This window comes from Prionailurus bengalensis, chromosome D1, assembly GCF_016509475.1.
Source record: "Prionailurus bengalensis isolate Pbe53 chromosome D1, Fcat_Pben_1.1_paternal_pri, whole genome shotgun sequence".
NCBI lineage: Eukaryota > Metazoa > Chordata > Mammalia > Carnivora > Felidae > Prionailurus > Prionailurus bengalensis.
In genome coordinates, this window is record NC_057346.1 from 103,188,648 (window position 1) to 103,210,647 (window position 22,000).

At 41.2% G+C, this 22,000-nt stretch overlaps 1 protein-coding gene across 13 annotated transcripts in view; it reads left to right on the plus strand.

The window, feature by feature from the left end:
- The first annotated feature begins 646 nt into the window (after positions 1-646).
- CTNND1 (catenin delta 1) overlaps positions 647-22,000 on the plus strand; it is a 47,770-nt gene continuing 26,416 nt past the window's right edge. For 7 of the 13 annotated variants that reach the window (XM_043581192.1, XM_043581193.1, XM_043581189.1 and 4 more), the window contains exon 1: positions 655-919. The gene's annotated coding sequence lies outside the window, so the exon portion shown is untranslated. Of the gene's footprint in view, positions 920-1,477; positions 1,547-22,000 lie in introns of all 13 variants that reach the window. The other 6 variants (XM_043581185.1, XM_043581191.1, XM_043581194.1 and 3 more) reach the window with 3 other exon arrangements.

Here is a 22,000-nt window from a genome sequence, read left to right on the forward strand (position 1 = left end):
GACAAATGGGAAGACAGTGATTTTCTTTAACAGTCCAGTGGGATACAGCCTCCTACCAGTTGAAAGTATAGACACGAAAAACTGTTAACAAGTCCAACATCTATTTTTTTTCTTCTTAGCTATAATGCAGTTAAACCAAAACACCAAAATTGTTTACCTCAGATATTCCCTACCATCCAATCAATACATAGCGGTCCTGTTTCTAGGATTTTTCTCTCCTTCCCTTCCTGTCTTCTTTTGGGAAAATGCTTTGGGGTTGAAAGCAACAAACCAAATAGCAGCAGGCAAATCAAATCAGCTCTTCTCTTATTTCCCTACCCGGAAAGGAAGGGAGAGGAAGCAAGAACCCCACCATCAAAGAGAACTGGAGCTTAGGCGTGCCATCCTAAGGAGCCCTTGTTCCTTCGGCCCCCCCTGGAGCTCTGCAGTAATTCCTCAGAGATTGTGTAGTCTCCACTTTAAATATAAATATATATATAAAACTTCCCCCTGTCTCTTTCTCTCCTCCTCTCTCTCTCCTTTTTTATTTTTTTAATTTCCTATAATAAAGTTTCCTATTGGATAAAATCAGCTCCCTGATTTATGCCTGGCTCCTATTGGAAGTTCTCAGGGGCTGACATCACTTAGGAAAGCGAGGGGGTAGGGCTGCCAGATCAGTTTGTCACCACCCAGGCTCCCTAGCCTTTGGCTGGGTGCAACTTCCATTTTAGGTGTTGGATCTGAGAGAAAAAAAAAGGAGAGAGAGAGAGGGAGAGAGAGGGAGAGAGAGGGAGAAAGAAGAGCAGGAAAGATCCTGATCCTGAAAGGAGGAAGAAGTGGCGAAAAATCAAGTACCCTGCTGGATTTGTCTTTCTCAGCACATTGACGAAGCCTTGGGTTTCTTTCTTAAAGGACTGGTTTTTAGAAGTCCACATTTGAGGTGTGTGCCTTTTTAAAAAATGTGTGTACAGACGGGTGAAGGAGGATAAGCCAAGTCGAATTTTTGTCTTACGGTAACCAGAGGGAAGTTAAGAACGAGAGCTTCTGCTGTGCTGACGGGTGACTTTTAAGCAATTGTTATTTTTTTCTTTCTACTTACTTTGGGGGAATTTTGGTATTTTATTAGATTAAAAAGTAAAATATTCAAGACCCAGAAACAAACTTGTAAGCTCTCTCTAACATAGGGAGACGATTAGATCCAGAGGGGTGAGAGCAAATTTACATTTACATGTAAATTTACATTTTTGTATGTTGTTTAATTTTATGTTTTCTTCTGGTGTTCAGCTAACAAACTTCTGTTTTCAGAGCCCAAACCAAAAGTTCGGTTTTTTGGCATGTTGCGTGTGGGTTGGGAAAGGAATTTGTCCGGGTTGGAAGCTAGTTATACAGATGGTTCTTCATATGTTTCAAAACTTTTTCCCCCCTTTATCATTAGATTTGTGGAAGTGGAAAGTTGTAGGGAGCTTTGCAGCTTAAATGGTGGTGTTTTTTCCCCCAGAGAGTTTGAACGGCCCAGCTCAGTTCCAGCCCTGCTGTTCCTGGGTGGATCCCTCTTTCACTTTTCCAGGTGCGGTGGGTGGGAGCCTCATTCTCCTGCGAGACGTAGCCTCCTTACTTTGCTTTATAAAAGAAAACAAATGGGTCCATGTTAACCAAATTGCCATTTCTTTCTCCCTAAGACTACATTTGATGACAAAGATTTGTAGAGGTGTTACATGTTCAGTTTGCAAGTACCATAACGTTTGGTGTATGTGCTTAAAGGGATAAGGAAATTCTAATCATGCTTTTTAACTTCACCTGAATAAAGTGGCAACACACCTGGAAATATTTGTGCCTTCTGAAAGGGCCTTGGATCAAATAAGGTGAGGTTAAGAGAAAACATTTAACGCAGACTTTAGTGTTGAGAATGCATTTGAGAAAGTACAACAGGAATAATTATTTTTTAACCCAACCGAAAGTCGTTTTTTGGAGGTCAGTTTTTGGTTTGGTTAATTTGCCATGAAATAAAAAATATGTAAGAGCCGAAGGCCCGTGACTGCTTTCATATACTTAATCGTAAGATTCGTCTTTTCTTTTTGCAAATACATTCTTCCAAAAATACTGTTTCTAGATAATTATATAGCCAACTCATCAGGAGCTGAAAACTGAGTATTCTCTTCTTTCTCTCTTTGAAAATGCGCATCGGTCTGAAAATTAGAGCTGGAATAGATACTGCCCTGATTGTAACAAGATAGGCCTTAATAGATAAGCTGCCCTTTAGCTTTAAACTGGTATGTATCTTTAATAGTCCCCTGATTTCGTGCCCCCCTCCCATTCTTTTTAGACTACAACACTTCCTTGAATTTCTTTTCCAGAATGAGAGTATTTCTTGAAGGATGATTTCATCCTGGTGAGGTTGTGGCTTCCGAAGAAACAACTTTGTTCCTTCTTTTAATCTAATCTATGCGAGGGCTACAGTCAAATTTTGATGTCTGGATCTCATAATTATAGCAAGTGCAGCAACAAAGAAAAAAGATAATGTGTACAGTCTGTTCGACTATACTTCTTGCTTGAAAGAAAATTTGGAAAATATTAAACGTTTTCTCTGCCTTGACTCCAGCCTAGGGGAGGTTTCTTGGTGGATCTTTGGAGGGTTGGTCATGTTGCTGCCAGAGTGTCGGTTTCCCACTCAACCTTTAGGGGGAGGGATGAGGGAATCTGAAGAAGGAGTACAAAGGCAGTTTGAAAATAGGTTCTGGATGACTGAGTGGTGGTGATTTGGGTCCAGCTTTAAATACTGGGCTTTGTGTAGCTGCAGTGAGCATCCTAGTAACTAGCGTCCAGGAATATTTATTTCCACGACTGAGGCTTTGTTTTGACTGGTGTGTACTATAGAGCCTTTTGGTTGATAAGATGGAAGATTTGTCTCTTACCTCACCCCTACTAGTTCTTTCAGGAAATATAAGGGGTGCAAATAAGTAAATCTTTAATTTTTTTTTTTGCTCCTCATTGTGGTTTTGGGATAAAAAATGACGAGTAAGTATGAGTTGTGCAGATTTTTCTTTTTTTGTTTGACTCCTATATACTGTTGGTTTCTTTGTTATATGACTAAGGTATGGTCTGTATGTTCCAGGTGGGTGTCTCTTTTGGGTGGTTAGAGTTCTACTGCCTTTCTTAGGGTTCCAAATTATGGAGAGTCGCAGGGGCTAGGATATGTTCTCTCAGTATAAAAATTGGGACTATTGTAGATTTTTTTTTAAAAAAAGCTCGGAGTAATTGCAATTCAGCCTTAGGTTTATGAGGTAGTTGCTCTCTAGGGATGGGTGAGACAGGACGGATGCAAATAAATTAAGAATAGATCACTATTCAATTGGAATAACAAAATGATTAGCTCTGTATAATTTATTGCTTTCTATTTTAGTACCCAGTGGTCCCCTGTTACTTCCAGCCCTTTCTCCCCACCCCCTTGTTGTTTTTTTACTGCATGCTAAGCATTTTGCATAAACTATTTACTTAATTTCCCACCACTGTTTTTGTTGTTGTTTTTTAAGGACTGTGAGCCTCAGAGAAGCTGAGGTTTGCTGAAAATCTCACTGCCCGTGAGGTTTGCTGAAAAATCTCACTGCCTGTAAGTGGCCAAGGCCAGGATTAAACCCTCCTCTGACTAACTACAAAGTCCATGGACTTAGCCACTAATATACTACCATTCTCCAGAGAGAATAGAAACAAGAGCCAGAACTAAAATGAGCCCTTGCTAGAGGCAGGAGTGTTTAATTTTGCAGAGTGCCAGTCCCCCACTTAGAATTCCAACCCCCTGCATGTTGGAATAATATATGTAAAAAATCCATTTTCCATAAGCCCCACAGGGACCTGAATATGCTAGAATGGATATTACCTCAGTCTTTAAAACTGGGATCTTCCCATATGCCTATTATTGCTATCCTGACTTCTTAAACTTACCGGAAATGCCTCCAACTTTGATTATCAGTGAAATTTCTTCTTCTAGAGAATTTGCAGGCATGTGGTTTGGAATGATATTGGCAACTTGCAGGGAGAGGCTTGTAACGGTAGCTCAAATAATGTTTATCACACTGTGTTAAAGTTGTCTACTTCTTTTTGTCTTTCCTTCTAGACTGTGAGACTGTCTTCTATGTCCTCTTAGCACCTGCCTTAGTGTCAAGTATATATCGCAGTGTCAGTAAGCCTTGGTTAAATAAGGCATTTGATGGGAATCACTGAGGGATTTTGTGGGGAAGACTGAAAGGAAGTCAAGGTGGGGAGCAGAACAACTTCGATTAACAAAATCACAGTGTGATTTAGAAGCTTCTGCTGTAGTCAGTAGTTTCAACCTTTTACACATTTCCTACCTCCCATTTTTAAGTGAAGTTTCTGGAAATAATCAAAGATTTAACATTTTAATAAAAAAAATAAAACACCTCTTTTCTGGATGAGCTGTCAGGTTCCAGACAGGGTAGTGTAAAAAGTAGTGTAAAGGGTAGTGTAAAAAGTAAGGATCATAACATTTCATAATCTAGGTGGCTATTAACTTCAACCACTGAAACCTTAAATATAGCCACTATCTAGGAGAAAGGAACTTCTTACCTGGAACTTACTAGGGCAGCAGCAGGGGAGTATTGCTTTCCGACATGTTAGAATTGAGTGTTTTTTATACTAGTTAATGAAAACCTAAAAAGCTTGGGATGATAGTTTTGAACATCAGTGTTCCAAAGAAAGTATGTTTGGATATCATTGTATTTTTTTGTCAGTGCTTCTGCTATGAAACTTCAGATTTTGTTCAAATGTATTGGGAAATAGGAATTTAAGAGAACCCAAATTAATTTTCATGGGTAATGTAGAACAATAGTAACAGGAAACTGCCTAAAGGAATGATTCCTAGGTTATCAGTATGTGATTTCATGTTCTCTTCCATTGCACAAGGATTAAAATGCCATGAAAAGCTAAAATAGGAATTGCTCTGCCTAAAATGCAGCTGACTGCAAGGTTTCCAATAGAGAGCATCGATACGGCCTGGCAGGGACATAGTAAGGAGAGAACTGATAATTCTGGTTAGAACTAACGAGGGGGAAATAAGGGTATGGATTGATTTGTATTTGGTTATATTATATAATATATCTTGGGGAGTAAATGTCCGCACTCCATTCTATTTGGAATTGAGTGTCATTGGTTATTAAATATTAAGCACTGAGAATGGAGCCCACAGTTACTGTTATGGTTCAGGGACAGTGTTCTCCATTTTTAGGGCCACTTCCTCTGCAGTGAGTCCTTCAGTCTGACTGGAGTGGCGTGGGCAATTTAGATCAGACATTTAGTGGGGACATTATAAGGATCCAGAGTTTTTTCTTAAAGCCTTCTTTGCTGGCCAGCAGGTAATTTGGTCATCACTTTGGCAAACTATGTCCCATTACATGATAAAAGCAACCTTGAACTTTTAATTTTTTTTAAGTTTATTTATTTTTGAGAGAGAGAGACAGAACAATTGGGGGAGGGGCAGAGAGAGGAAGAGAGAGAATCCTAAGCAGGATCTGCACTGTCAGCACAGAGCCTGATGCCGGGCTCGAACTCACGAACCGTGAGATTATGACCCAAGCTGAAACCAAGAGCCGGAAGTTTAACCGACTGAGCCACCCAGGCATCCCTCAACTTTTAATTTTGAAAAAATTTTGAACTTAGAGGAAAGTTGCAAGAATGGCACAAGAACTCCGGTATACCCTTTAGTCACCCAGACACCCACAGTTAACCTTTTGCCACGAATGTTTTATTTTTCTGTATTTTTTGATCGATATGCTGACTGAGCAGGGAATTTCCAGTCTGAGAGTTCCACAGATATGGAGAGTCAAGGCAGTGTAGCATCGTGGCTAAGAGCATGGATCCCTGAGCTGGACTACCCGAGTTCACTCTTGCTCTGCCATTTCAACTCTTGCAATAGTGGGTAGATTGGTCACTCTATGCGTTTGGCTCTGTCACTAAAATGAAAACAATAACATAATCCATCTCATAGAATTGTTGTGATGCCTAAGTGATTTAATATATCTAAAATTCATCGAATGGTGCTCAGCTCATGGTAATGCCTTGTAAGTTTTTGCTATTAGAATGGATGCTTTAAATGAATTCAAACATCATTTGTCTGTTGGACTAGATACCCTTTAAGGTACTCTATGGTATGGATGTTTGTATTATGGAATAAATGGGCTTCCTGGATGAGTAAGCTAACTCTTTTTTTTAAAGATATTTTAAGTAATCTCTACCCCCAAGGTAGCACTTGAACTTACAACCCTGATATCTTTCATGCTCTACTGACTGAGCCACCCAGGCACCCCAAGCTAACTTTTTTTAACGGGAAAAATGGTGTCTAATAATAGACAAGTTTGGGGAGTTATATGGGCAAGGTTGTCCAAAATTTAGAGATGGATAACTTTTAATAAAGTAAAGTGAGGCATTAGTGGGGGGAGAGAAACAGGTGGCAAAGCTTGAATATCTTACGGTAATTTCTTCAGGGACTTGGAAACATTAGGGGAAAAGAAGGTTTCTCCCATCTTTTCTATCTACAAGAGATAGAATTCTAGCATTCAAGGGTAAACTTTCTTTAATTTTGCAGAGACTGGACTGGAAAAGCTTTGGTTGGTTTATTATTTTTGACTTTGGACCAGATTGTTTACCTTGAAGTTTTGTCCAACCAGGATTTTGTAGGACAATATTCAGCTATGAATGGTTGTATAGGAAACTCCATAGAAATAAAGGCAGGCTTTTACTATCTTTTTTCTTCAAATAAATTCCCCTCTTTTATGTTCAGGAAAATTCATTCTCTATTTTCAACCCCTATTTATGGACATTTGTAAAACTGGGGTGTGTAGAAATTGTGAGTTCATTAATGCATCCTGTGAGAAGTGTGCTTAAGAAAGAGGTCTGCTTTTGTATGCGGAAAAGCCAAACTGTGGCCTGTGGGAAATGTATATTTGTCAGAGGCAGGCTTGCCTGGAAACTTCTAGGTTTCTTCTGGCTGAAGGTTTTCCTTCCCCTCACACTAACTAACCCATGAAACTAATGTTCTGAATAGTATTTTAACTAATTTCTGTTGGCACTTCATAGCTTCCCATCATAGCTCCCCACCCAACTCTTTGCATTTTTTTAAACCCACATTTCCCTCCACTGATTGCTCTACACTTTCTCCTTTTTATTTGCTTTCCTGACCTCTGGTGTTCCCTATCTTTTCTCCTGAGGTTGGTAGTCTTCTTGGTCATTGCTTTGCCTCACTAACACTTAATATGGAAGAAGTTTCTGATTCTTATCATAGAATAAACTACACTCATGCTAAAGGTACAAGTATTAGGATACTGCTTCTGGTTTCTTTCAGTTAGATCTAGATTAGGGTAAATTGTGATTCAAGAAGATCTCTTATAATAATGCAGATTAGTTTTGGGGCGCCTGGGTGGCTCAGTCAGTTAAGCATCTGACATTGGCTCAGGTCATGATCTCGCAGTTCACGGGCACAGGTTCAAGCCCCACGTCGGGCTCTGTGCCAACAGCTCACAGCCTGGAGCCTGCCTCAGATTCTGTCTCCCTCTCTCTCTGCCCCTCCCCTGCTCGTGCTCTATCTCTCTCTGTCTCTCTCAAAAATAAATAAACCTTAAACAGGTTGGTTTTTATCTTTTTGATTTTCAGATTCCATCCACATTTACCAATTAATTACTCTCTTTCATTCTATTGGCAGTAGAGCGAAAAAAATACATACTTTTCTAAGAGTAAATTAATAGTTTTGTGTGTAGCTTCCCATGTTGTTCTGCATTGGAATGCAGTAGCACATTGAGAGATTGCTTTGCGGAGTGAAAAGATTTTTGTTTTAGGGAGCTTATATTTTAAGAAACCAAAATATATTCTGATGGTTGAGGACATAAGACCTTGTTATAGAAACTAGGTCAACTTTTCAATACTTTTATCAAAGCACCTACAGTTTCCATTTCTTTGCAAGTGAAGTGAATCTCATTGAAACAAAGTAGCTTGTGTATATTCAGCACACTTTTAAAATAGAGTAGTCTGTTTTAAAGGAAAAATTGGTGCCAATCTGATTTGTTTCCACGGTTTCTTTGCTGGAGTAAGGGAGGTTCTGTAACCTCTCTGTTCTGCTCTCCATTGACTACGTTGTAAACCAGGGCAGAGTTGGCCATTTGAATGTCTATCCTGCTGAAGGTCAGCCAAATCTGCAGGTTAGGCTACAGGAGACCCCAGTTGATGGGCCTAAGATCACAATTAGGACATAGTTACATTAAATGGAAATCAAAGTGTGTTTCCTGAATTAAGCAGCATCACAGGTCTTTGAAAAAGAGAGCTCCCAACAGTAAGCATGAATCTTTTTACTCTTTCCTATTTTTCTTTTTAAAAATTGACTTCTTAGGCAATTCTGTTTTAAGAAAACATGACAGCATTCTTTCTTTGTCCCATCCTATCTTACTACCTTACATGAGCTCTTACATGAGCATGTAAAAATATCTATTTTGCACCCATTCATAAGACTCAGAAGACAATAGATAGCCCAACATATTAATTGAAAGAGTAAAATGTTGGGGTGCCTGGCTGGCTCAGTTGGTGGGCTGTGGGACTCGATCTCAGGGTTGTAGGTTTGAGCCTTATGTTGGGTGTGAAGATTACCTTAAAAAAATCTAAAAAAAAATATTTTTTTAAAAAATGAGCGAATTGCTTTGCACATGTATATGTCACTCTCTTGGTATAGAACTTTATTGCTAAAAACTTTTGGCAGCGGAAGGGCAGGATTTCTTTACTCCAAATATTTAGTTGTAACAATACAAGAGTATCTTTTTAAATCTCCTAACAAGATATGAATAAACCTCTATGTGCCTATACACTCTTAAAAAATATAGAAAGAAAAATGAACAAAGTTGGTTTATTTTTCTAAAATTTAACTTTTTGTTTTCATTGGAAGAGTGAAACATCTTCATTCATTTAAAAGAAATTTGAGGGGAGCCTGGGTGGCTCAGTCGGTTAAGTATCCAACTTCAACTCAGGTCATGATGTCACAGTTTGTGAGTTCAAGCTCCACATTGGGCTCTGTTGTCAGCATGGAGCCTGCTTCAGATTCTCTGTCTCCCTGTCTCTCTGTCCCTCCTCTGCTCATGTGCTCTCAAAAATAAACATTAAAAAAATTTTTTTTTAAATAAAAGAAATTTGAGAACCTGCTGTATGCCATGCACTGGAATATAACAGTACATCAGATCTCACAGAGTTTACTTTCTAGTTGGAAGAGTCGGATAATAAATAAGCAAGTAAATGTATAGTATGCTAGAGTGTGTTGATACTATTGAGGAAAAAATAAAGCAGAATACAGAGTGGTGAATAAGAAGTACAAGGGTAAAGTGAGGTTTTTAAATGTATACTGAGAGTGGTCAAGGAAGTCTTCACTTAATAAGGTATGTTTGAGAGAGACCTAAAACATATTAGGGTGAAGTCATGTAGATATGAGTAGAATGTGTAAAGGTCCTGAGGTTGGTTGTTACCAGTGAGCAAGAAAGATGAGAGGAATAGTAGATCTGTTCAGAGAGGTTCAATGGGTATGTGTTGTGGGGAAGAGGGGACAATTTAATTTAGGACCTTGTCGTGCACTGTACAATACAAAAAAAGTCTTCAGACCACAGGGACAACAAATGGTAACAATTTTTTGTGTGTTCTTTGTAAAGAGTTGAGGCAATACCTGACCCAACTTCTATCTTTGTCCCATTGCAGAAGTTCCATGTGAGTATAGTCAGCACATAATTTGCAGAGTAGCAGATTTTGCATAGATTGATGACCCTTGTCTTGGAGAATATAATAGTTAGGGCAGCTATTTAGAATAAGCTTGTATGCGTTTGGGAAGTGAGATAAAAATTTCCTCCCTAGAGATGTATTTCTCCACCTTCTTATCTACATAGTCGATTTTCTATGAACAGGAGAAGTGACAGCCTACATCTGGTACAGTTTCTTTTTGAGTACATTTGTGCTTTGGTTTATGACCAAATATGCCTGCCCCACTTATCTCTTGCTTTTCTGTTTGTTCATTTGATCAAAAAGCCCCTGCTTCCCCAAAGCCCTAATCATTGGGATTTAATGGCTTCAGGGACCATGTTGTAGGTCACCATTTTCATATTTCTGTTTTGCTCATGGGAGGAGATATTCATCCCTGATAACTGTTTTCCCTTTTTCTATATGTATGTTTAAGCATTAAGGGTTATTAAAGCATATACTGAGCTGGTTGGCCTGGTTGACTTTGGTGGGATTGAGGAATAAGCACCAACTATTTAGTGATCGATGTTCTGTGGCAACCACACATGGGAAAGTAAAAGGATATTTGATTACCAAGAGTACTTGTGTCTTGAATCACCATTCTTACTTTCCCTCTCACGATAATCTTGTTTAGCTAGTCTGTCCTTCAGTGAAAGAATCTCTGTCTCCCTCTCTCTCAGTTTGGAGTTTAGCTCTGCAACTTGACCTGGTTACCCTCTGTCCTTCTTTTTAATTATACCTAGTTGTCATCCTGTTACTTAATATCATCCTTGGGAGATGACCTCAATCAGGAAACATTTATTTCCCTTCCATCCCCTTCTCTGGTCAAGTAACTGTAGCCTCTTGCATAGGAAATACTCTAGGCAATCACAGATCCCCCAAATTTTGAAGTCGCTTTAAATAACTGCTTGATATGTATTACTTCAGCATTCAAAGATGTTTGTAGTTGTCTTGAAAGTATGCTTTTTAGTGGCATTCTTTTTTCCTAAATCTTTAGTGACACATGTTTCCTGTGGAAATATTTCTCTTTATGGTTCTTCTAAAAACATTTTGCTACTCATTTGCTCTTACTCAAACCAGAAGTTAAAGTCACTTGCTTGAATAAATGTCATAGATAACATTTGAATCCAGGGTTTCTGATTATTTCTGTTATATTGTCAACTGGGCTAGAATTATCTGGGGTCATGAATGCTAGATATGCGACTTTAGACTTCTTTTGGGATATATGGAACCAATCTTTGAAAATGTTGGCACAGTTCTTTGTTTCTTGGAGGAAAATTAAACCAAATCAGTTTTTAAAAGTTCATTTACTTATTTTGAGTGAGAGAGAAGGGGGTGGAGAGAGAATCCCAAGCAGGCTCCATGCTGTCAGTGCTGAGCCCAATGTGTGCTCCATCTCACTAACAGTGAGATCCTGACCTGAGCTGAAGTCAAGAGTCAGAAGCGCAACTGACTGAGCCACCCAGGCGCCTCTAAACTAAGTTGTTTTAAAAATAATCAGGGTTGTCCAGTCTGCAATGTAAACAGGGATATCCTCCAATGTAGGAGCTCAGGATTCTAAAAAAATGAGATAATTCTTTCTAGGTTCTGAGTCTAGAATATAGGATTTAGGACGGTGTCATTCTAGTCATTCTTATATTTAAAGCCAGGCTTTCAAAGAGTCACTAATCCGGCTTGGAATAATGATCTGAACTGTCTGGTGAACAGCAGAGCAGACCCAAATCCTATATTTAATAACCAGTGCCCTTTCTGCTGGAGAAGTGTGGTGGCCAGAGGGTTGTCAGTGATAGGCTAGTACAGTGGTCCCAGCATCTATCAATCACTTTGAGAGCTTTTTAAAAGCATAAATTCCTAGGCATTCTCTCTAGAAATTGAAGTATAAGGGATGAGGAGGTAGATTTGGGCGATAATATTTTTTTTTTTGTATTTTGAATTTAAAAACTTTTAATTTTTAAAAATGTTTAGTATTTATTTGAGAGAGAGAGAGAGAGAGAGACAGACAGACAGACAGACAGAGCACGAGCAGGGGAGGGACAGAGAGGGAGACACAGAATCCAAAGCAGCTACAGGCTCCGAGCTGTCAGCACAGAGCCCGATGCATCGAAGTCAGACCCTTAACCGACTAAGTCACCCAGGCACTCCAATTTTTTTTTAAGTTTATTCATTTAAGTAATCTCTACACCCAACATGGGGCTCGAACTCCTAACCCTGAGTTCAAGTCACACGCTCCTCTCACTGAGCCAGCTACGTGCTCCAGAAATTATATTTAAAATAACTTTTTAAAATGTTTATTTCTTTTCGAGAGAGATAGTATGAGCAGGGGAGGGGCAGAGAGAGGGGAACAGAGGATCCAAAGTGTGCTCCATGCTGACAGCAGGGAGCCCTACCTGGGGCTTGAACTCATGAACTGTGAGACCTAAGCTGAAGTCCCAACACTTAACTGACCAAGCCACACAGGTACTAACCTCCAGCCACCCACCCCCCCCACCCCCCCGCCGAGATTGTGTTTTTTTTTTTAAAAACTTCCCAGGTGATTCTGATCACTCAGGTTTGAGGACCATAAAACCTGAATGTTTTGAATTAAGCTACATATCTATGTGATTTCTCAGATGGGTGGTTATTTAATTAGAATGAGAAGTAGAGAAGAATAGTTTGTGGTAGTGGACTTGGTGAGAAGGTGGCTAATTTGAAGTTTTCTACCTCTGTATCTATCCTGTATTGTTTTGTAATTACAGATGTCACCGCCTGATTTGGGGGTTATGCCAGCACTCAGCATGGTATGGAGGACTTGCCTGTTGTGAGGGAAGGGGAACTTTTAGGCCATATCTCCATTTTCCCCTCTCCATTTTGAAATTGTGGAACAAATTCAGGAGAGGATGTTCTCGTTGAAACTCAGCTGGACAATTTGTTTAAATCTCCACAGGAAGGGCCATTGTTACTTCCTGTCTGAAAAGGAAGTGCTGGCTTCCTTCCCTTCCTCCTTGGCTAACTCAGGCCAACTTCAAATATGGGTGGGGGAGGGGCTGATCACGTTAATAGTCTTGACCGGCTACCCATGCCTCGGGAAATCATTGTTCAGCTGTGGAAACCTAATGTTCCTTCCCTTCTTTCCGAATTTGAAATGTGGAGACGGGTGCAGTGTGGGCTCTTGTCTCCTTGCCCTTGTGTGAGAGCCCTGGGCTGGGTTTGGCTGTTGCAGTCCAGGAAGCCTCCCAATCTCCCAGGCATTACTTTACATTCAACCTTCTACCTCCCCTGTATTCCCTGACATTTGAAAATAGATCAAGGAGTTGTAGGGAAGAAACTGAAATCCATTTGACACTGAGGAGTAGGTTGCAGAAAGGAGAACATAATTGGGCAGAAGGGAGTGGGTGACAAAGGTTTCTTATTTTTAAATTGAGCCAAGAAAACATTCCTTCTAAGTGGGGCCAGTTGGCACTCTTCCTGCTATTTTAGTCCAGGCTTCTCCTTCCTACTGGCTAGTCAATTGTATTAAGTGTTTGATGTGAGTTTGAACTGTGGTCTCTGGGGTTGGGGGGGAGGGAGAGTGGTGGAAACAGCTGGTGCCTTCATCAAGCTATCTCAATTACGCTTCTTTTCAGAGTGTTTGGGGGTGGGAGGGGTGGAGGAATTGGATGTATGTTAGCAGAGCCCCAGCAACTCCCATGTAGTGGGATTGGATTGTCAGGCACTCTTAATACCATGTGGGATGTTGGCTAGTTGGAATGTAACTAAACCTTTCTCAGTCACATTCTTTTCTCTGCCTCCCCTCCCTCTAATTCTTTCAGCTTTGGGCCTGATTTGGAAAGGGGTATGTGGGAAGTTAGATAGCAAAACAGATTCATGCTTTTCCAACCATTGAGTATTCAGCTAAGTCTTGGGCCCCTCCATTGACTTTCTTCTTACTCATTCATTATTCCTTTGGTTGGGTTTTTGAAATATGTCTGCAAACAGCCAGAGATACAATTAGAACCAGGACCTTTGGTGAAGTCATGATGAATTGTAATCGGTTGGCTATATTGGTCTCCTTCCCTCCCTCACACCCTGGGGTGACTGTATTTCTGAGTCAGCACGGCTTTTCTGTCTCACCTGCTCAATTTGAGGCAGACAACTTGCCAAGCATCCTTTTGGAGCATTAGCAGGAGTACTGATAATGGGTGTATCCAGTTCTCTGTCTGGGATGAGTCTTTGACAACCCTGTTTTTTTTTTTTTTTTTTTTTTTTTTATAGGTATCCCAGAAAACTCCCCCACTAGATTATTTTTTTATCTCTTTTTTGTATAACTACCTCGCACGATATTGCTTAACTGAGTGATGTATTTGGCCTGGGCTGTGATGAGGGAGAATGGGACAAGAATACATTAACAGTTGTTACTACTTTTTCAGTTATTCTTGAGAGAAAAAGGGAGTTCGTCTGATTCAGTGCTAGGTGAGAGATCTTAAACTTTTTTTGTGTATGCTTCAGTGATAGAATAGAGTTTGCAGTGGCTAGGCTCTACTGTTGAAGTTCTGTTCTAAAACACAGTGTTAAGTGCCCACTTTGCTACCCAGCTCTAGAATGGCTGACTCTTGTGTATATTCCTCCCCACCTGGTTATGTCAGATTCAGATATTAGCTAATTCCTTCTAAGTTGTGTTGTTTCAGACTTAGGCTCCTTTTGTATCATATACTAATCGAAATCAGGGTTCAGCCCAGAGTACTTCTAGCAGATCCAAGAAGAAGGATAAAGGAGTTTGTAGGAGAAAGCAAAGGAGGAGAAAAGCTGAGAAATGATAACATATTACTAATTCATTGACTGGAATGTCACCTGGTTGAAGGACTCTGGGCTGAGCCTGTGCTTTGCTTTATTCAAAGGGAATTGAGCCCTGTGGGCAAAGGGTGTTACTTCTTTGGATTTCAAGACTCTCTGGCTAATAGATTAGCTTGACTTCTATCTGCATCTTTGCTTCTGGGGTTTTGGGCTAACCTCCATGGGGTTTGTACAAGATAATAGAAGAATGTATCATTTATCCCATTCTTGGAATTAGCTGAGGACCCTTATTAAAAAGGGAGGCTTTTTTTTTTTTTTCTTTTTCTGAAGAGGTTCCAAATCTACAGGCCCTGACCCACTCCGGGGGAGCAGTGAACAGGAAAAGGTTGCGGTCTTGACCGCTTTGCCACCAGAACTACTGTGCAATACTTGGCTACATCTCATTCCCTGGGGAAGCGGAGAACTTTGCTCCCAGCACCTGCTGGTGCTTATCCTGCCCCTTTGTAGGGTGGAGTCTGCTGCCTTTGTTTGTTCTCTTTGGGGCCTCTAGGAATCAACTTTATGCTTGTGGGGAAAAGGGCTTGAAAGACTTTGAAAACTGGAAATGGGTGATAGAGAAGGTGACAGAAGATGTGTTTTAATGTAGTTCTCCAGGTGGGAATGTTCTGTTGACTGAATCCAGAGCAGCAATCCGATTGCCATAGTGAAGTTCTCTTTGGGATGTATCACATGTAGCTGAACTGAATATAACAGCAGCAGTAGCTCTAACATCCCCAATGCAGTGCCTCCAAAGTGAAGAAGCCTTGCCAAGTAGGAATCTTAAGAATCCCCTCACCCCTTTCAAACCCTTAGATCCATGCACAGTATCTTTCTGCGGATTCTCAAAGGCCTGAGCTTTGTCCTATGTAGTGTTGGCTTGAGGCAGGGAGGAGGGTTGTTTTCCCGAACATGATAAGGAACTGAGCAGGGCAAAGTGGGAGCTCTGACTGGTGATTGGTAGACAGGATGCCCTGGAATGCGGTTGGCCTGCAGCCCAGAATCCAGCACTTTGTATTTGTTTGTTTCTGGGAGACTGTGGTCTGGTGCTACTGTGACAGGAAGTGAGAAAGCTGGGAGTGGGGAGCGGAGAGGGGCGATGCCTTTGTGGTTCTCCTGTGAAATCTCTTTGTCCCTGGAGAGCAGCTCTGCTCCAGGGCTCTCTACTGAGAAGAGAGCAGCCTTTGTGTGTCTAATGGGTCTCAGGGCATCTAAGCTACTCTGAGGGATGAGGGAGTGTGAATTCGGACCGTGGCCTTCTCAGCACTTGAATTCTGTAAATGGCCTCCACGTCCTAGCATTGGGGAATCTCACTGAGCTTTATGTGTGTTACTGTTATTTATAGATTTCTAGGATTTAATTAAGAAAGGAATTCTAGAAAGAGATGTTTGTTTATATGATGTTTATTCACTCTGTATGTTGCAGGTACTTTGGTCTGAAAGGGACAGAAGTGGGTATTGCTGGGGCCCAACACTTTAGGTTTCATCTCTCCAATTGGCACCCTACTACATACAGAGCCAGAGAAACCCACCCATTCTTTGATTTCACTATTGAGAGGTACTGGCAGTTCACTGTTGGCACATAACTAAGGAATGGTTGGTAGTTTCCTAGGATATGTTCCCCCCTCTGTCTAGACTGAAATAGCACCTGTAGCACTCTCTGTTCTCCTCCTCCCTCCTTTCCCCCTTGTTTTGTGTTTTCCCTGCCCTCCATTCCAGCTGTGAAACAGGCATCTCTTCTCACTTTGTGGATTGGGTGGCTGAGTCCTCAACTTCTTGCCAAGCTGGCTAGTCCCTGAGCACACATACAAATCAGCCTTTGATTGCTCAGGAGGACAGCTGCCCCAGAGGCAGATTGCTAACATACCGCTAGAACAATCCTTCCCCTCTGTTCTGATGCTGGCCAGCACAATCTTCCCCGATTCTAGTTCCTTCTGTTTCCCACCCCACTCTGATCTCTGCTTTTGGTTTCATGAGATGCCACATTAAAAATGAGAGTAGGGATATTTGTGATTAGATTTTCTTTCTTGAGATCTGGATGATTTGAGAATGTGGCATGTAGCCAGATTTCTAGAGCAGGCTTTGCAGAGGAAAAGTAGGTGATTATGTAAAAAGTTGTATTACTTTTTGCCCCTAGCATTTTCCCTTCTGAGTTCTCATTCCTTTATAAAATGGGATATAAATCTGAAGTAGACTGTAAGCTATTCTTCCTCAGAATCAAGTAAGTCTTACTCATTAAAGTGAAAGTAAGACCCAAAAGTCTATCAGCTTCCATGCCATCCTCCCCATGCCATTACTTTTGGTCAGCTTCTCTGTTGGAATTAGAATGACTTTTAACTGCAAGACCCATTGGAAGTTCAGACTTCTTTTACTCCATTGGGAAGAAGGAACACGAACTTGGAGCAGAACAGATGAATTTCCACCACTCACTGGCTCTATGACCTTGGGCAAGATACTGAGTTCTTCTGATGTAGAGTTTACTCATTTATAAAAAGGGTCCAGTGTCACCCCAGAGGTCATTGAGAAGATTATTGTGATAACTTATGGGGGACATCAGTAATTAATTCATAACTTTTCTTCCCCTGTAAGGTCAGATTTTCTTCTTTAAAGTAGGGAAAAACCTTTCCTTCAGCTGTCTGTCCTATAGATGAAACAGGACCTTCACACTTCCTCTCATTTCCTCATAGACTCTGTTGCTTGTCTCAAAAGGGAGATATATTCTAAACCTGGGGGAAGGGGTGTCTTAGCTCTTTTCAGTGCTTTGAGGAAGCGGGACTGCAAACGTGACTCAATTGCATGCTTTCAGCTTGTCCAAGCCCCATCAGAGGACAGGCAAAGAAATGGTGAGAATACCATAGATAGAAAGTGAGGGGGTTTGGTGAGACGGTGCCTCCTTAAAAAAGGAATGTGAGCTCAGACAGTTGGGTGACCTCTAGAAAACCCTAAGGTTAAGCTTTTTCCCCATGTTTTTTTTTTTTTTTTTTTTTTTTTTTCTCCCTTAGCCTAGGCTAGGGAAGGGTGTAAGGTGTCCTTGTTAATTTTAGGATTTCTGTTTTATGACACAGGAGTTACACAATACCTTTCCATTTTGATTAGACTTTTTCTCGTTTCCCATTGTGTGTACTTGACCTCCCTCTTTTTTTCTCCCTTCTCCTGTAGGAAGGAGAAAGGCATTTGGCCTCTCCCCTTCAGTCTGACACCTCCTTCTGGTTTTTTGGCCCTCCCTCTTATCTTTGTTTCCTTATCGGCCTCTCCCTAAAGCTCTGCTTTCTCCTTATAAGGCTAGGTGAGGCTCCTTTGGCAGGGTTGCATCAGGGATCCAGGTAAGTAACTCCCGTGTCTCAGACCTTCAAGATTGAGAGAAAATTCAGCGTTGGCTGGCCCAGTGGAGGGCCTTGGAGAGGCACGTGGGTAATGGGGGAGGAGAAGGAGGCGGCCTGGCCTGTGAGATCAGAAGGACTTGTTAGACCAGTCCTGTGTGTGTGTCATACGTGCCCCAGAGAGAAGCAGGTTTTGTCTCTTTCCATAGCCTTTCAGTCCTGGGCCCCTCACTAACTGAGAGCCACACCCTTCCTTTTTTTAAAGCCAGTCTAGCATTCATCCATTTAGTATGTTATGGTTTGGGGGGTTCCCAGAATACTTGGTAGGGGAAAAGAACAAGGAGAATATTCCATCTGGTTTCCGAATTTAGGGTCAAGATGATGGAGGTGATTTTTTTTTTTTTTTTCTTTTAAAGTCACAGTAAAAGCTAAAACCTGATGAGTAACTTTGGGTCAGGATTATAAGACTGAAGTGAGTTTAACGTGTCCTGTTGACCTGTAGAGATTGCCAGCTCAACCTCCTTTTAACAAAGAGTATTTAAAGAAAAAACAACTTCAAACTATTGTGTATTTATTTTCCTTCTTTTCTGAACTCCAATCAGAAGTATCACTCGTTTCTAAGAGGACAGTGATTTGTCAGAGACTCCCTTATATCAGAGAGATTCATGGTGGACACAGTGAGACCCAGGCTTTCCCTGGGAAAGTGAAAGTCCCCAGTCTGCCTTTTGGGTGCTCTTAAGTGGAGAAGCTGGGCCCCACATCAGGCAGATCCACAGGGAGGCTCAGAAACCGCTAACACCTGAGACAAGGCCATTTCCAGAATATTGGATTTGTAACTCTGAGAAGTGGTCAGTTGAGATCGTGAAGTGAGCGGGGTCTTCTTTAGGTCTTAATGCAAATCATGTCCAGGGACTTGGCTTAGGGTGAGAGTGAGTCTTCCCAACAAAAGGAGGTATACTGGAATTGTTCTCACTGAGTTTGGGATGGTGGAACATCAGGTGGTGGGTGGGGTACTTAGATCTTGGACTCTGGTACAAGCGCTCTTTGTGAGAAGGAGCCAGAGAAAAACTACCGACAAAATATATTCCTTTAATTTAAAAATAAAATGGCAACCTTCTGTGTGTATGTTTGAACAGGAGTAATTGCTTTGAATTTTGGAGCAAGTGCTATTTAAGGCAAACAAATGCCTTTTAGGGGTCTAGAAGACCTACTTTTGTTGGCTTGAGTGTTATGTAGTACAGCTCTGTGGCGTTACAGGTGCTATGTTCTGTTGATTGGTATTCTTCAGTATGAGGCTCAGTGTGCTTTAAAAAAATATTTTTTAATGTTTTTATTTATTTTTGAGAGAGAGAAAGATAGAGCATGAGTGGGGAGGGGAAGAGATAGAGGGAGACACAGAATCCAAAGCAGGCTTCAGGCTCTGAGCTGTCAGCACAGAGCCCTACATGGGGCTCGAACCCATGAACCACGAGATCATGACCCCAGCTGAAGTCAGACATTCAACCGTCTGAGCCACCCAGGTGCCCCTCAGTGTGCTTTTTAGAACCACCATTTGAAATTCCTAGGATGACCTAGAAGAGGAGTTTTGCTTATTCTTGCTTTTGGAAGGAAGGCATAACTTTGTGACATTGGTTTTAATTTCATGATGAATAAAAAGGAAGGAAGGAGGAGAACTGGCTTTGGGATTGGCTACAGAAAATTTCTTTCCTAAGAACCCCAAAGACTATTTTGTGGGGCTTAGGACAAATACTTTTTCCTCTTTCCATAAGGGCTAGCTTGCCTAATTCTGGTCATATCTTTATTGGATATGTTTATCAGGATAGCATGGATATCAGAGTCACCCAGCCTATAGGTTTACATATATGAGCCCATTAAAGTTAAGCCTTGACAAGTAATAAAAATGCAGATTGCTTGGGTTATAACTTCCCCTGTGAGCTAGTTCTCACAGCTAGTTTTTGGTAGACATAGGACTTGAACCCCATGTCTTTTGACCCTAATCTGGAGTTTCATTTTGTTTTTCTCTTTGAGAGTGTGAAGAGTTCCTCTAGTTTACTGGTCTGCTGTAAAGCAGAGAGGGGAGCATGTGGAAATGTGTGGTTTATTCAAAAGACCTATTAACACCACCAAACTCTAGTCCTTTGTGGTAGCTATTTGTAGCAGTGTTTGTATTAGTAACCGTATTAATAGCTTTCTGTGTGTCAAGTCATTTTTCTAAGCATTTTATGTGGATTGTCTTATGTACTTCTTACAACTACCCTTACATGTATTTTATTTCCCCATTTTACAGAAAAGGAACCTGAGGGTTAGAGATTAAGTGGTACTTTGCCCAAAGTCCTATAGCTAAGAAACAGTGGAGTTGGGATTTGAACCTAGTCTGATTCTAAAGTCTGTATTTTTAACTTCTAAAAATCATAATTCCAAATTACATTTCTTTGGCTGGGTTACAGTAGAATGGATCATTTCAGGGGACCATGCTATTGCTGATATTTTTTGCCCAGCTACCTGGTTGGCCTTGTCTGTTTGGTCCTGCTGGGTATTTGATCCAATTTAACTTCTGGTTTTGGATTCTTACAGAAGAGACTGAATTTGTACCATTGTTGAGGCTTTGCTGTAGACTCACAAGTCTGTAGGACCTATGGCTTGTTAGAAGTAAAACCAATTGTAGTCATGGGGCGCCTGGGTGGCTCAGTCGGTTGGGCATCCGACTTCAGCTCAGGTCACGATCTCGCGGTCCGTGGGTTCGAGCCCCGCATCAGGCTCTGGGCTGATGGCTCGGAGCCTGGAGCCTGCTTCGGATGCTATGACTCCCTCTCTCTCTGCCCCTCCCCCGTTCATGCTCTGTCTCTCACTGTCTCAAAAATAAATAAAACGTTAAAAAAAATTTAAAACAAACAAACAAACCCCAATTGTAGTCTTAAGGGAAAGTACAGTCTTTTTTTTTTTTTTTCAACATTTATTTATTTTTGGGACAGAGAGAGACAGAGCATGAACGTGGGAAGGGGCAGAGAGAGAGGGAGACACAGAATCGGAAACAGGCTCCAGGCTCTGAGCCATCAGCCCAGAGCCCGACGCGGGGCTCGAACTCACAGACCGTGAGATCGTGACCTGGCTGAAGTCGGACGCTTAACCGACTGCGCCACCCAGGCGCCCCAGTACAGTCTTAAGGAAATAGCAGGGCTCACTTTATGTGTGGCCTTCTCCTGCTCCTTCTCACTTTGAGAATTCCTTGATTCTTTTTGTAGTGAGATCCAGTGTTAACTCACTTGAAAATATTAAGAAAGGTGTTGGCCTGGACTCCCGGTGACTTTCTTGACTCTAATTGCCAAAGTCGGTTAATGGTTTGCAGATTCTGGTCTAAACCATAATTTTTGTGTGTGTATGGCATGGAGAAGACTTTGCTTAAGTCTGAGTTGTGAAGCAGTGTTCTATAGCTTGCCAGCAGCTTCATTCTCTCCCCCTACTTCTGCTTGCTTTTTCCTCCCATTTGGTTCTGTTCTTCCACTTATATCTTATATGCAGACATATAAATAAGCCTTTAAGGAAAAATGGAAGCTTCCCCTTCCCCCCTTTCCTGTGATGTTTGGGCAGAAAGCTCAAGGACTGTGGGGAAGAAGGACTGGACTGTCCATCTTCTACTGGGCTTGTATTTTTTGGGCTTGACAGTATGTAGTAGGAAGAGAACACAGGCTTTAGAATGGAATAGATCTGAGTTGATATTCGGAACTTGCTATTAACCTAGACCTTGGGTAATTTCTTCACCTAGAGCCTGTTTTCTCATTTGCAGTAGAACTTACTTCCTTAGGGTTATAAGTATTGCCAAGATAATAAATGTAAAGCATTCAGTAATTGTTAGTTCTTTTCACCTTCCCTTTCTCCTTGGTAATAAACTACCAAGGCGTCAAATAAGGGGTCAAGAACTTATTATAGCAGATCTGTAATACTCTATGCCCTATGTCCCAGAAACACTGGTTTAGGTGGGACCTCCCTAGTAAATAGAGTTGGAGCAGCGGAACCAGCTCATCCACTCCTTAGAACCCAGTTATGCTCTTGATCCAGTGAGTCTCATCTACTAGTTCACAGAATAGTTTTGGGCTGAGGCATTACCATTAAGTAATATAATTGGGAGATAGAAACTAACTCCTGAAACAA